At 43.7% G+C, this 13,642-nt stretch overlaps 2 long non-coding RNA genes across 5 annotated transcripts in view; one reads left to right on the top strand and one right to left on the bottom strand.

Moving 5' to 3' along the window:
• Nucleotides 1–13,642, bottom strand: part of LOC137479928 (uncharacterized) — a 52,791-nt gene that overhangs the window by 25,959 nt on the left and 13,190 nt on the right. The window lies entirely within an intron of this gene.
• On the top strand, nt 3,401–4,008 carry LOC137479560 (uncharacterized). The gene is made up of 2 exons (XR_011002341.1): nt 3,401–3,501; nt 3,709–4,008. It is a non-coding gene; the product is annotated as an uncharacterized lncRNA (long non-coding RNA).

Here is a 13,642-nt window from a genome sequence, read left to right as displayed (position 1 = left end):
AAATGCTCCAATATTGCTGTTCTGCAGGACAATCCTTCTCTCTTGCATGTCCAGCCTCCATTTTCTGCAACACATTTTTTCCTACTCTTTGCTTTGCTTTTCCCCACTGATACCTTACACTTGGCTCAGAAAGCAAAGCTCAGCCAGTCTGCTTTACTGCCATTTACAATCAATTTAACTTCCTGGCTCTGGGGCACCTTTTGCTGGTCTTGTGACCACTGCTACGCAATTCTGTTTAAATCCAGAATAATTTGCTGACGTGGAAATTAAACCATTGTTCTTTTGATGCCATTCAACCAAAGTGCTGACAATGGAAACAATCATTCCAGCAAAATGGTCAGGAGTATTCACGTTTGTCATCCAGATCAAGAGTGTTCAATTCATAAAAAGCCAAAAGATGAGTTCCCAAAACACCAGTGTCACAAAATTGGAATCTGAGTGTGTATTCTTAGAGCTACTTAATAGAAAGAAGTGTCTTTATTTAGCACCTGTCATCTCAAGTTCTCAAAATGCTCTTTCAAAAATGAAGTTTCCTAATAAGCCTTCCTAGCCAGACATCAGGCTCCAATTTACAAGGGGTAAACTTGTTTAAGGTCACCCCGCATGGGAAAGAAGATCTGGGAAGCAGCTCCAGGAATCCAGAGGACCACACCCCTCACTAGCCACTAGACCACACAACTGTCCCCATTTCACTTGAGTCATTATTAAGCAGGATAGAAGAACACTGTGGTTTTATTTTATGTCAGCTAAACTCTTGTATTAACATTTTACTGTCCCACTGATGTTTTGCCTAGAACATTCTGTAATCCACAAATTAATACGTGAAGAACATCCAGTACAGTTTGGAGGAATAAAAAAATTATCCAAATGGCAAAGAAGTTTTGATTTCCAGCAGTTTCATAAATCAGATGTGCTGGAGAAAGAAGGTTCCTTATTTTATCACACATAGCCTTTTGTAATGCCAGCAAAACTGCTGCCCTTCCCAAAACCAAGCAGAAACCCTATTGTTGCGGCAAACCCCATCTGGTCACATGGAGAACTTAAAACCTCATGGCATTCTGTTTCACACAGACAGAAAGGAAGTTCTGCTTCAAATACATGACAAGAGCCAAAAATAATTTTGCTTTACCTATGCACAGTATCTGAAGTTTTTGTTGCCTGTTCTTATTCACCACTTCATGTTTTCTGTGATCCTGCCTTTAGCTTCTGGGATAAGGGTTTCTCTGTCCTGCAAATTCTGCTCTATTCTCATTTTTGTTAAATCACTTTGTTAAAGGATTCTTCTAGGTGGAAGCAGATCCTCCCCTTCTAAGGACAGATACACACTGCACGCAATGCAGTGAAGTGCAAATCTAAGGCAGAACCCAAACCAATTCAGAAAGTCTTTGAATAAAGTAGCAGGAAACTTGCCAAGGCTTGGATTGGGCACAGGCCCTGCTTGTCCAGAGTTGCTGGGGACATCAAGGAAGACCATTGCTGCTCCCAAAACCCAATGCTCCAGCCTGAGCTGGGGAGTCAGCATAGAGCTAGGCAGTGCATAAACCTTAATCTGAACTGAATTATTTAAAATGTGTTAATGCAAACTAATTAGCAACTATCCCCCACCTGGCGGGTGCCATGGGCTGCTCCTCCCCAGCACCACCGGGTGATGTCCTGCTGGAGCTCTCCCAGTGCTGAAGGCTCCTGGTGGGAGCAGAACACAGCTGAGTGTTATCTTGGAGTGAAGCTGTGGGGAAAAATGCAGATACAGGGCTGAAATGAGCCTTAGTAAGACCAGCTGACGCTGATAGAAGGGGAATGCCAGCAGGGAGCATCTGTATTGCTGGCATGAAATAGCTGGAGGAGAACAAGTGTGCTACATGTCAGGGTTTTGAGAAAAGTGCCTCCTTTCTACTGCACCAGAGCCTTTGCTCAATAAAATGGTGCTCTCCCTCTGCCTCTCCTTGCAAACCTAAGAACAGTGTAAAATTCCCCATGATGATTTAAGGGAATGTTTAAGGGAAATAAAGCCTGGCCCCTCTGGTCATTAGAGATATTACACCACTTCATCCAAAAGCAGTTCACCTTAGCGTCATTGGCCAGCTTCCAGCTTAGGTTATCAGAACCTGCACACCTAAATTCAACTCTCAGCAGTAATAAGAGAGGCTATCCTGCTTCATCTCTCACAAGTAAACACTGTTCTGGATCACAGTTCCAGACAGAAGTGAATGTGACTGGACATGTGCCTGGACATCCAGCACTTTGAATGTGCTTCAGGCACATCTAGAATGGAAGAAGCTAAAATACAGATCAGAAGGTCAAGAGGAGGAAGTTTTAGCAAGTGTCTGGTAGGCATGAGCCCAACATAGCTGTCATGGCCTTAGCCAGAGAATAGAGCCAGTTTGTGGGTCTCCTCTTTAGTTCACCTGGATTAACAAAACTGAACTTTGATGTCCCAGACTGAGGCAACAACTTCCTTAGCATACACAAGAGATTTTATTTTCTCTGCCAGCATAACTTCTTGATCCTTTATGACCACCCACAGACTGATGTAGAAGTGATTCCCATGAGACCATCTCTCATTCTGTGCCCTGGCTGGTATTTTTCCCAGTGTTATTGTGTCTTTGAGGCTACTTCAAAGATCCAGCAGTAGTTACACACTCAGTGCTTGGCTGCTGCAAGTTTGGATTCTGCCAGACTGCATGTTACTCCAGAATCAGTATTGTTAAGTGCAGTAGCCAGTGGGCTAATTCTGGGTTTGTACTGCACAGGGTCAAACATCAGATTACCAGGTATTTATGTTGCTTTTTACTGAGGAGAGTAAAAATATATGGAAACAAATTTTAGCACTCTTGGGCCCATAACAGGATAACTACAACAGGATCAGGAGAGCGTAACCTAGTGTTACATGGGATTGCATCTGTAATCACTTCTCCAAATAGGAAATCTCATAATAGAAACTATTTTAATAGGGCAAGCACACTGCAGGCATACCCATTGCACCCATTAAAATATACACTCAGGGAAAAGAGAAAATATGACCAGCCCCATCTCTGGTTAATATGAGGTCTCAGAACATACACAGCTACCCAAATTACTGTGTATATTACTATTGTGCTTAGAGGCTGCACTGGAGACCTTAGCTGTCCTATAATTATACCTGCCTAATATAATCAAAGCTGTTCTGCCAGTGAAAGTTCAGGGGCTACTCCCCACCAAGTGACAAGTTATGACTGAGTGTAGCAGGAGTGACACAGCTCAGCCCACCCTGCAGAGGCTCACAGCTTGGGCAGGCAAGGCAGACAGAGACAGACTGGCAGAACAAGGTAAGGCAGGAGGAACATTTTAAAGCAATGTGGTGTAAGTGATGGCGATGTCACAAGACTCTGGGGACAAGAGATAAAGACCTATAAGGACATGGCCCAGAGGACTCAGCCTCAGGAGAGCATCAGCACTGTGGAGAGCATTACTGCTGGGTGTTACTGCAATCCATCGAGGTGACAGAGGGAATCTGGCACTGAGGTACAACCCAATAAGTGCCAGGGAAACCTGTGCCAATGACTTTGTAAGGACACAACACATTACCTAGATGAGCATCGGCTGCTTTGTTTTTGACACCAGCAAAGGGCAGCCAGCACTGCCAACACACATTAAAAGAAAGTGCACAAATACTTAATAATGGGATGCAGCCTCTCGATTCAGCCTCTCAGCTCCTCTGCTAATGTCTAGATGCACAGTCCTTCCAAACATGCAGGTGGGTGCAAAGGAAGCTCCAGAAGAGGTTATGGATTTCTGCAGGCTAATGACACAGCTGAAACAGATGAGCTTGAGCTACTGCTTGCAGAACAGCAGTGTCCACCAAGATTTGGCCCACAAAGCAAATTCACTGCACTACATTCTGCAAATAGTCAGCAATGTCAGATTCTGTTCAAAAGAGCTTAAGATTCAAGTAAATAAAATAAAGACAAGGTCATAGACATGTTTCATGGCTTGCCTGTGGTCATGTGTCGTTGACTGCCTACCCAAAAACACAGCTAAACTCTGAGCTCCAGCCGAACATCTAATCCAAGCACCTCACCTTCTCTTTAGCCAATACTTCCTTCTCTTGAAGAAATCAAGCCACAGAGAAGACACTTCAAACTAGAGTACAACCTTTGCAATGAAAACAAACATTTAAGAACACCAGCAATGATGTTGCTTCATCTACTGTCAACTGACAGCTAATTTGCTATTTTTTCAAAGTATCTATTTGCTATTCAAACCTCCAAAATAGCTGAAAACAATAGCACCTCCTTCTGCACACCAACATGTCCTTCCCCATGAGACAAGATCTGTTTCCAGCACAGTGATGAAAAGCTGTGTCTGTAAAAGCTCAAAAATGCAATTCTTCCTGCTCTTGTCAGTGGCAATCAGTAAGGTCACTGCAGCATGAGCTTCTACTGAATGTGTAAAGGTGTTCAATTAATCTTTGCTTGCTGAGAACTCAGGTAATTTAAGTAAGGTCAAAGAGTAAAAAGAGATCAGGAGACTTCACACTCCCACTGACACAATATTTTCTGAAGAATTGAAACAGACATGTAAGTTACTCCACTGACAAAAAAAAAAAACTGGGGTTTTTTTGCAATCAACACCCTAAACACATATACATTTACTTGGAAAGACAGTAAAACATCTGGACAAGCCACCTCTGCTTGCTTTCCCCCCCATTATAATGGCAAGTTGTCCTGCAGGAAAAGGCTCCAGCTCTTTTTTGGTTTACAGACTGTTTGTTCTGTAGTTATCACAAGGTTACCCAGACATGCTTACCTGCTTCCTCAGGTGGAGACTGGACAGCTATGCATTGGCTGCTCCAGTCCTGGGAACACCACCAGCCACAGATGTCTCCTTTTTATCTGCTGGGCATGGGGTAGAGCTCTTGAAGAGCTGGACACTGTTCTCACACACCAGAAAGCAACAGATGAAACAAAAGCAATAGGAAGGGTGCAGAAAATAATGCTGAAAATAGGGGAAGTCACATAAAGAGCTCTAAGCCCACAAAAACAGCCGTGTGGGCCCAGATATCCCACAGATGCCACACAATTGAACTCTATCCAGGCACATTAAGAGACCAGAGGCCTTAAAATTTTGCTCCTTCATCCAGCCTCTGCTTCTCAAGGAAGCTTAACACTGTAACCCATATCCCTCTGTACAAGGGAAAGACCATGGAGCTATGGAGATGAAAAAAGCAGGGTAGAAACCAGGCAATCAGTGGCAGGATGAAGATTCCCATGAGGAATGGGAAACAGTAGGTGCAACTTTGAGAAAGACCTACAGAAGTCATGGATTGTGCCCAGACACAGGCAGGTGACAGGAAAGCAGCCTCAGTTAGAGAGACTCCAAACCCAGGTCCCACACATGAATCAAAAAGTTCTCAGGCACAGCTGTGCTGCAGGCACTTACTTCAGCAATCCTGAGTATGCACTCAAAGTCCAAAGCTAGGACTGGCTCTCTCCTCAGTACTAGAGACAACATTTGGGACTAGTGATGAAGATACCACCTTTTATGGTCTTCATCACACTGAAGGAGGCAGCACTGGAACAGCCCAGCCCAGCACACCTGTCAAGCTGGTAATGGTGCACACAGGGATCTGCAGTCCCCACCCAGGTCAAACCTCTGTGCCTAAGAGCTCAGCAGGACAGCACTCAGCCCAACTTAAATCACCAACATGTAGCTAAAAGGATCTTGACAGTTTTCCATCAGACAAACTTCCATTATTGCCACTTGGACTGCCTCCATTATTTTCTAATGCAGAACAGATTAGAAGATCTTATCTATATATTATGAGATTTTTCCTGCTGGTGCAGGAATCCATTTCAGTATTTAGAATAAGTAGCAGCCTCAGAAACCCAGCTCTTCTGATCATACAATTACGTCCCTGTAAACAAGGAGACAGATGCTGCTCTGATCATCAGCAATGAGAAAACAGCTTCTAAATGGCACATGGAACACAAAGCTGTGCTTGTGTCACCCCCACAGCTGCACACGTAGTAGGGGATTCCTGGCATTACCCTACCAGGGAGGGCAATCCAGGGCAAGGAAGAAGAGTAGCAGGAGTGTAATTTTGCCAGCAGTGTTAAAGCAGAGCAGAGTCCAGGCAGCTCGATGTTGAGCTAGGATGAGGAAGCAAGAAGTCATGATCACAGTGAATCCTTGCTCCAACTTCCATTTCCTCTCTCCTCAAGTGAGCAGGGAAGCTGGGTGAAAGACAGGACTGTCCTGTTCCTGGGAACAAAACCAAGAACGCTTCTGGGGAGCTAAGTCACTCTACGGAGTGACAGCAAGAACTGTTAATCTTCCAAAATAACCATACAGGGCATGTTTATAACACTGATTGCTACAAACAACATCCTCTCCCCTTCCCTTGGTCTGAAAAATTACTCTGCAGACAGGGAGGATGGAGAAGATGGTAAGCAAAATGGTCCTGGGAAAACAGACCACTGAAAATATTTACAAGGAAAAACATGCATAACTTTGGAGGCAGCCAGTATGGCTGGCAGACCAGGCAGAATGAATTCTTGCCTTCAAGGTGACTGCTAGATTTATAAGACATTTGTCAGGAGATGTCAGCATCCATAGCCTATGGATTTACACAGTTCCCCATTTACAAGCACAGAGCACCATAATCACCACCCCCATATACCTGCCTGCTCTTCTGGATAACTGCATCTCTGGCAACACTAGCAAGGCACTGTTCCTCCACATGCCGGAGCAGAACCTGGTAGGAAACAAGGACAGCTTTATTCAGGAAAAAAGTGCAAAAATGAAACACCATTTTAGGAAGACACAGCAATAATTCATCTGCTTAAATGAGCAACAAAATACTTTCCCATGTCACCTTGGCAGTCGCCCGACAGCAGCATCCCATGACCAAGAGTGGTCCAGTGGGCAAACATCCCTTTTCCACATTACCTCCCTCTCCCATCCACCAAACCCCACTCATGGTTTAGCATCAGTGGGTAGCAGTGACCTAGCACAGCAAGGTCACTCAGGGAACAGCTCCGTAGGGCATCTTGCAAAGTATTTCTTGATTTGTGGTGAGAATTCACCACTGAGCCCAACTACATGCCACAGTGTTGGGAAGGGACACACTGGAATTAACTCTGCTCATTCCTCTGGCATCTCACCCAAAATTTCTGGTCAGAGAGCTGTTTCTGCTTCAGCATTTGTTGAAGATTGCCATTAAATGCAAGTCTTCAAAGGGAAAGTCATTATTACACAAGAGTGGAGCAAAGACCTTGCTGCAGGGAATCCACTTCCCACTAGAAAGTAAAAGCCACTTGCCCAGTCTGTAATTCAGATCCCACCACCCAAACATTTTTAAGTCTGTGTCATACTACAGTGACTCCCCAGGCATCACTACAAGATTTGTGAGCACCTTATCTGTATTTCCTTATCTCCCAGAGCTTCATTGTATATTAAAAACTTCTGTGGAAGAAGCAGGTCTGTGCTCATCCTTTTTGCTGTTCAACAACACGTGCAAAAAACTCATCACCTCACTATCTTCTTCTGGGCCATCAGACTGAAGGTTACAATGTGGCTATGTCATCTTATGAAGGGTCAAAGGCTGAATATGAGTTTACTCACTGACCTTCATACCACCATTTTTAACGCCCTACATTTTGCAAAGTATGTCCCAAATGGGAAAATCTCATTCATTATCTGGAAAGCCAACATTTCTCATCTGCAGCCTACAGCCAGAGAAGCTGAGTCATCGGCTGCTTAAGAAACTTCCACTTCTCCAGAAGAGAAGCCAGCATTTAGATAACCCTCCTCTCAAATCCACTCAAACACAAAGTTGACACAGACTCATCCCTGTTATCTCTAAAGTCTCCAAGAAGGAAAAGCACTTCTTTTACACCAGTCTGTGCAATATCAACACTAAAGTTGCCTCTGTCCATGGATGCTCCTTGAGGTACTGCAGAGAAGCAATATCTTGCACATGCAAAGGCTACAGTTCAAGCGTGAGATTGATTTCAAGGGTGACCTTAAACCGGTTTAACAGGAAAGCTGCAGTCTCTGAGCCTGCTCTGAGGAGGGGCTGGTGTGGGGCAGCTCCCACATTATTTGTTCTGCTCCAGGCAGACTAAATCCTTAAAGACAAGGAGAAAAGCAGCCTCTCCCACCCCAGGCATAGCCAGAGGGCTCCTACATGAGAGACCCTACTCTCCAGCTACCTGCTGCAGCATTGTCAGTAGGTGCACACAGGGCCTCAGGATAGCCTGGGTTGCTGAAACACAGGTCCAGACCCTCATTGCCTTCCACACAACCCAGAATCAGCAGCAAACCTCCTCCTCTCCCCCATTCACAAGCCTACTCCATGTGTTTTGGGGTGTTTTGCTTTTTATAGCTCACCTCACTTCACACCTGTGTCTTTAGCCTGAGGGCTGGGACTAAGTTGGTAAAAGTTGAAGTTCAGAAGAGAACATACTCAGCAAACAGGCCTTCCTTCTCTCACCAAACAAACCAAGCTTAAGGCAATTCCCACCTTGCAGGCCACCCAAAGGACAACACAAATAGAAACAGCCTTGCAAGCAACAGCAAACAGGATTGAAAGGAGTGTGACTTGGCTTTCCTCAGTAGAAGCCTTAACCTCCCCTGAGGTCAGATCCCACACAAACATGGGCTTTATTATCAAGGAACAGAAAGAGCCATTGAAGAGGCACCAACACCCGACAAAAAGGTCTCATAGCCCAAACCACACACTTGGTTCTGTGTATCCACTTGTCCCTAGCTCTCTACCCAGTCCCAACATTCCTATATGCCTAAAAGTGCCACCAGCCTCCTGCCAGGCAGCTACCCCTTGGATGTTACAGGTGCTCTTTGTTTCAGGAAATAAGCAGTGAGTTATTTACTATGTTGATTCATTAATTTCTCCCTGACGGTTTTGGAAATAGCAGACTTTGTTTGGCTTCCAGCAAGTTCCACAAGAAACAAACCATGACACAAAGAAGGATCCTTGTAGTTACTACATAAATTTAGGATTTTGGTCATGAGCTGTTGATACAACGGCTATAGGATATCATGCAGCCTTAATGCCTAGCTACAGAATCATTTGTTACCAGAATTGTATTCTAAGCCATGGCTCAAGTTCTCCCCAAATCCTATAATGGGTAAGTTAACATCAAAGTAAGGCTTCCAGCTGGGAGAAATGTAATGGTACTGTTTTACACAGCACACCTTGTTAATAATAAGTAGTGCATTGGACAGACAAAAAATACCTACCTTGCATATACTGAACTAACAAGGTCACACATTCAGATGTTAATATTGGTATGGCATCATGCTGAGCTGGAAAACCTCCCGGAGCAGCTTCTATCTCTGCATTACACAGATTTGTAAGAAAGGCAGCCAAAAGTTGACGGACAGTACAGACTGATTAGACACAAGCAAGATTCTAATGAAGCTGGGAGAAGCTAGGATAAAAACAAGATAGCCAAACCAGGCAAAGAAATCAGATACTCAGGAGTACAGGATCTACAAACCTAGAGAACAACAGAAAAGGTGCTCAGGTGGGTTCCATGGCTTTACCTTTCCCAAATGGGAACACAAGAATAAACTTGCTTAGAGACTTTTCTGCATTTAAGAGTTTCTTCGGATCCATTTACATTTTATTCCCAGCCATATGCAAAAGAAACCCCAATATCAGCCTGAATTCTGACCTCTAATTGTACATGACTGATCCAGGAGTATTTGGAACATTACAACAATCTTTTTTGACATGTGTTGACTTTTGCTTAAACATCTTCAGAGTCTGACTATGTTTAGGTGCACACTCAGAAGTTGCAGCAAGCCTACAGGCCTGCTTCTCAGCTGCTTTCTGGAAAGATAAGAGCATGGTAAGTAGCATTGCTTGCTTAGCCATGACAATAATCAATCCTGTGTGCTTCAGAGTGGCATATTCTACATCAGAATAATAAGGAAAAAAGAGCAAATGAAGAAAAATTAAAGCTGTTCTCTGAAAAGCATTAAAAACAAAGCCAGATCATACCAGACTGCATGTCACTTGGAAAAAATACTCTTAGAGCAGGGCTCTGGGTAATTCCTGAAGAGATATCTCCATAGGTAATGCAAAAAGAACAGGCTTTGCTACATCCTGGACCAAGGGAGAGTTTGAGACCTGCATTAGACCAATGTGCAAGCAGAGACACCATTCTCATCCGTTCAGATGCCCCAACTGAATGGAACTTTTCTCCAAACCATACAGGACCCTACATTTTCCAGCACATGTCCAATTCACTTCTAAGAATCTCCCAGAGGGAAAAATATTTCATGGTCTAACGAGCATCAGTGTTGGGAAAACCAGCTGACATTTCCCTCTGGAGTTAATGTGGGCTAAACATCATGAGAATTACATTTTGGCTAAGTAATTCTGCTTCCTCTTACATGATTTCAAAGCACCCATTTCAGCTGAGGTCTCAGGCCTCAACACCTTGGGTGTCTTTGCCTGGTTTATTTTCTGATATCTGCAAACACAGTCCAAGATCTGCTGAAGTCAATAGAGAAGGTAGTTTAGCTTAAAAAATACTTTTCTCTATTATAAATCCTAAGGTTTGCAATGCTAAGGGTGGCTGAGTCTCCCACAATTCAAAAAGCTTGAATTATGCATTAGACAGTTATTAGAAAGTACCCTAAGCAAATATTGGTCACTTCTGGCAACTGAGCATGAGGTATGTTATTTTTAACATGTTTGGCTAACCTTGCCTTAAAAATCTCTGGTGACAAAGAACCCCATGACATTCCCAAATATTTCAAACTAGCGCATCAGTGTCTACCACTGGGAAGGTTTCTAAAGCACCCAACCCTTCTTCCTTGTTACAATTTAAGTGCATTATTTCCCAACCTATCTCCATTGCTATGGGGAACAGTGTCCTTCTCCCTCTATGCATGAGTTTTTCTACTTTTTTTTGAAAGCTCTTTTTGTACTTTATTTTAATTACAGTTAAGTCAGCTTTCCCCCCCTCCTCGTTCTGAGGTTATGTTTTTAAGATCTACAATTGTTCTCCCTGTTCTCCTTTGGCATCTCCCCATTGTCCACATTTTCCCTGAAATGTGCTAAGCAAACTGTACACAATGCTCCAGCTGTTTCCCCAGGACTCTGTAGAGTAAAAGAATTACAGATGACTCTCCTGACACTGCATGAGTAACTAGGCTCATGGTTCTTCAGAAATTTAAGATTCGTGCATTCTCCTGCTGCTACACAGCAACCCAAGATATCCTCTGTTCAAGATGTGGAACAAGCTGGCAAAGCTCTTCAGAACTACCAGTAAGGGATGTTAAAATAATATAAATTTAAAATAGGTTTTCATTAGAACTTATCATTACCCTTAGCTTAAAGGGAAAAAATTTAAAAACCCCAAACACTCAGCAGACTTTCATTAACTTATCTGTACTGTCAGTACCAGATCTGTTTTGAAGTACACAAGCCTGACAATACCCTTGGAAGAGAAAAAGAAATTAGCTATTCTCTGGAGGCATTATTATGAATAGCATGTGTTCCTGGCCTGTTTCCTCTGGGCCTATTTTATGAATCAGTCCCCAGGGAAAAAAAAAAAAACGAATCAGTCCCACCATAAGGTCACCGTGAACTCAGCATTTTATTTCAGCAGGAGAGTAACTAACCTACAAGCTCTGGGCTGCTACTGGGCTTGATCCTGAAATGAAATTATGCTACTGAAACAGAATTAAACTGTCTTCCATGCTCCAGAGTCAGCACCGTGGGTGTCTAGTTTGTGCTGGGGATGTTGACAGAGGAGCCATCTCGCAGGAGGGAGAGCACCTAACCCAGAGTGATCACAGAGAACAGGCAACTTTGTGATCTTTCCATTCCAGGCTGGAAGCATTAGCCCCAGAGCATCCCTAACACTGACAGGGTACCACACAGGATCTGCATCACTTTGCAGCACAAAGCAATGGTCCAGCTGCTGGCTAGAGGAAAAGTGCACAAAACATTGCTGTGCAGTTCCCAACAGGAAAAGTCAAAACAGGCAATCAAACAATCCAATGTGGGTTAAAATACAGAGGCCAGGGTATAAGGCAAAACTAAAAGAAAGATGATTCTTTGGAAGTCCCCCAAAGTATGTATTTCCTCTCCTTTGGTCCTGCAAGCGTGTGAAGACAAGCTGTTCCCTCCCAGGTTGTCATGCTCTCTCTTTATAGGCTTCACTGGCCTTTGAGGAGGCTCATAATAGATTTTTGAAGAGGATAGGCTTGTACTGGACTATTATTAGTCAATGGAAGGAGAAGATAAAAGGAAATGAACTTTCTTAAATTCGGTGCCCAGAATTATGATCTAGATTCATCTAATTGTACTTGGATCCAGAGAATTAGTTCCATCCATTGTAACAAATGGAACCAATTGCAAAATTTGGATGTGGGTCAGTATTTAGAATCCAAGCCAAAGGTTGACAGCAGGCTTTGTTAGAACTCCTAGTATTTAAGGAATAAGGGAAGAAATGAGAAAAGAGACTATCTGGCACAAATTTTGCTCTGAAATGCTGAAGCTCTGGTTATCAGGATACCTGCTGTTCACCAAAAAAACGAGAAAACAAAAGTGGCACTAGCCAACCTTCTAAACACGATTTATAATAGAATGTACTAGGAGAAGCATTAAAACACAGTTCTTGGTCTGGGTGAACCTCTTTCAGTATGCTGATTGGATTTACTGCCTTGCAAATAATTAGGGAGAGCCTAATAGAAGACCTAAAGACCTTCAGGTAAATAAATGAACACCAGCAATGCTTTGATGCCATTTAATCTACTGCTACTTCCCAAAGGGTCTCTCCACCCCACTCACTGCCTCAAAAACCATTATTTTCATCTCCCAGTCTCACAGGGACTGGAACAGCCACATAATTGTGCTGTTCTTCCAAATACTGCAAGTTGTAGAGTTGGGTTATTCTGCTTCCTAAAATACACACACGGGTTCTGGAGACTCCAGGTGAGCTAACACATTTCAACAAAGCCCATTTTATGCTTCTGTTTCAAACTGTTTTCCAAGCTCACAGCTAGTGGGTAGAAGAAGCAACAGTGGCCGAGTTTGGTGAGCACCATGTGTTGACTCAGTTTCCGCTCATAAAACAGGCTGGGAACTGCAGGACAAGCAGAGCCTTTGTGAGGGGAGGCACAGAGGTGTCACATGCCTCAAGCATGGCAGCAGGAGCCAGGAACACCAGGACAGGGACAGGCAGTCACCCCCCCCTCACTTCTTGTTGCCCCTTTTCTTAAGTGAGGGGCATCCTCCTCACCAAGCAGCCTCCTAGGGGCACCAGGAAGGCTTGTTGATGTCTGCATGGTATTCAAAGATCCTTGGAACCAAAATCTTTTAGAAGCACAGACTAAAGCTGGAATTTTGAGTCAGCCAGTTCAAACAATAAACAGGACACTCACTTTTGACAGGGAAGGGGTAATTGGCCCTTGGCACTGCTGAGACTCTCACTCTGGACAGAAGAGCTTTCTGCATACCACAGTTCAGCTCAAACACCAGATACAGGCTGGCTGCAGATCTCTGCTCTGTGCATATTAGCTAGTGCCATCCTCCTGAACCAGCTCTTTCTAGGCAGAACTATTTTAAAACTGACCTTAAAATCTCTTCTACAGAGCCAGCAGCAGTAGAAATCCTTGGTTA

This window comes from Anomalospiza imberbis, chromosome 10 (genome assembly GCF_031753505.1).
Source record: "Anomalospiza imberbis isolate Cuckoo-Finch-1a 21T00152 chromosome 10, ASM3175350v1, whole genome shotgun sequence".
In the NCBI taxonomy this organism is placed as follows: domain Eukaryota; kingdom Metazoa; phylum Chordata; class Aves; order Passeriformes; family Viduidae; genus Anomalospiza; species Anomalospiza imberbis.
Note: the sequence above shows the minus strand (reverse complement) of the source record. Positions and strands in the feature narration are given on the sequence as shown.